We start from the raw sequence: 2821 nt of genomic DNA on the forward strand, positions 1-2821 counted from the left end.
CCCCCCGCGTGGCGTCATACGCCCTCTCACTGTGACGTTATATCTCCTCCCCCGCGGTGACGTCATACTCCCCGCCCGCGGTATTCCCCGCCCCTCACCCCCCTCAGAGGACCTGAGTTAGAACCCGTATACTATACCTACTGTTGAGCGGAGTACAGCACCGCTTAGCGTGAAATCCGCGCCACCGGTAAACTGTTCTGTTTACCTGAACATTTCAGTTATCATTTGACATTGTAGTTATATAAGGTAAATGTCCTAATGCCCGGACATGTACCTAATTCCGAACACTCTTATTATTTTGAATATTTCTCTAAATATTTCATCTTTCAACGTACACTAAATATAAATAATAAATGTATGTATACCAATCTGTATGTATTGTACGTTGAAAGTTGAAATATTCATATTCAAATATAAAAATAATGTCCGGAAATTGGTACATATTCGGGCATTGGTACGTTACCTTATATGTACTGTAGATAGCGTTGGCACGTAATATAATAATAGGTTTTTTTCGTTTTGTCCAAAAATGTTGAAACATGCTTGAAACAGAACGGAGAGAGTTGTGTTTTTGAGTACGTTTCACAGTAACAGTTTTCCCGGACATGAATGAAAAAAAGTGTATTTTAATAAAAAAGGATTCTAGAGCATCGACATCTCATGCAGAAAGATCAAGAATAAAGAATAGAAAACCGTCACATGCTTCAAATTTGGAAGGCAAGACAAAAAGTTATAGCTCATCTGCAAAGAAGCTGAAAATGTCTCAGGATGATTATGATGATGTTACAATAAAACAATCATTTTCGTATTGTATAATAGATTTTATGACCGTATTCTCAGCGATATCAGCTCTCGTTGTTTAAAAAAATGTGGATCAGATGTACAATTTAACGAAAAAAGTTGTCGTGATTTAGGATTTAAAATCTCCTAAATCTGTGTGTTGCAACGAATGTATACCAACTGACATCCCTTAAAGTCCTTTTATTGAAAACAAGGCCTAAGACATAAATCGTCGTATCATATTTGAGATTACCCGGAATTGGCTACAACGGCATTCAAAAATTCTGTGCCTTCATGGAGTTACCGCAAGCAATATTTGAATCATGTTATTACAAAATAAATGAAGGTATAAACATTGCCACAGTTGCTGTCTGCAAACAATCAATAAAAAACGCATGTGTTGCGGAAAAATTATTGTCGATTAAAAATTCAATTACCAACGGTATCGTTGTATCCGGCGATGGATCGTGGAGAAAACGCGGATTTTTTTCTTTGTTCGGGACAGCTTCTTTAATTGGTCATTATACCGGCAAAGTAGTTGATATTATTGTGAAATCAGCATATTGCAAAAGTTGCGAGTTCTGGAAAAACAAGGAGGGTATGACAGAATATGAAGAGTGGAGTAAATCACACACAGATTGCCAAATTAATCATGAAGGTTCCTTTGGTAAAATGGAGGTAGACGCTATTATTGAAATGTTCGCACGTTCTGAAAATTTACATAATGTGAAATATGTTTCCTATATCGGCGACGGAGATAGCAAGACCTTCAAAGGTATTGTCGATTCTGAACCATATGATGACATCATTGTTCAAAAGAAAGAGTGCATTAGACACGTGCAGAAACGAATGGGTACACGGCTACGTGCTTTTAAAAAAATAACAAAAGTCTCGACGGAAAAGGAAAGCTCACTGGCAAATTAATAGAGCATTTAACAATATATTATGGTCTCGCTATAAGAAGAAATCACGATTCTGTAGAAAAAATGAACTCGAAAATGAGAAATGCAATTTGGGCAACAATTCTTCATAAAATTTCAACCGACGAAAAACCTCAGCACGAGCATTGTCCAGTCGGAAAGGAATCATGGTGCTCGTGGCAGAAAGCCAAAGCTACTGGTACTCTTTCGGATTATCGACATAAAAAATCTCTGCCTGAAGACGTCTTCAATTTTATTCAACCTATTTATAAAGTATTATTGAGTAGGGATGATTTATTAACTCGTTGCTTAGGCGGTTACACGCAGAATAATAACGAAAATTTAAGTACCAATCAAATGTGGTCTTTGGCTCCAAAACATTATTCCAGCAGTAAAAAAATATTAGATATTTGCACGCATATTGCCGTTGCTACCTTCAATGATGTCTTCATAAGTTAATTGAAGATTATGGAAGTCATGAACTTGACCATATGAACGAGATCCTATTATTTTGCAAAATTAGTTGACGAAAAGCGAACCAAAATCGCAGAGCAGAGGATCTCGGACGCTGCGAAGGAAATCATGTTGACGACAAAATTATTTCGACAGCAAAACGAAAAGGATTCTCTAGATGTAGAAGGCTTCCTCTATGGCCTCAATATTGCTGATTAAAGGTAAAACTCTCAAATTATCATCTTATAAATAAAAAAAATCTTACTTGAAACTTTAATTGCGTTTTTCTCAAAACCATGTTTTCAAAAACAAAAATTAAAAAATATTGATAAATGTGAAAATAGTGCATAATGGTAAAAAAGAAGTTCAATTTTCATATAAAAATTTGATATAAATGTATAGATTATAAAAAAAATATATAAGTTATCGCAAAAACTACAGGTACTTTTTTAGATAATACAATTGACAATAACTGAGTAAAACTTGAAAGCATTTGGTTAAATTTTGTGGTAGTTCTAGTGTCCACAGTTTTTTTGAAAACATGGTTTTGAGAAAAACGCAATTAAAGTTTCAAGTAAGATTTTTTTTATTTATAAGATGATAATTTGAGAGTTTTACCTTTAATCAGCAATATTGAGGCCATAGAGTAAGCCTTCTACATCTAGAGA

This window comes from Odontomachus brunneus, unplaced genomic scaffold (genome assembly GCF_010583005.1).
Source record: "Odontomachus brunneus isolate Ranch 3 - 2012 unplaced genomic scaffold, Obru_v1 Obru_scaffold_056, whole genome shotgun sequence".
NCBI classification, from domain to species: domain Eukaryota; kingdom Metazoa; phylum Arthropoda; class Insecta; order Hymenoptera; family Formicidae; genus Odontomachus; species Odontomachus brunneus.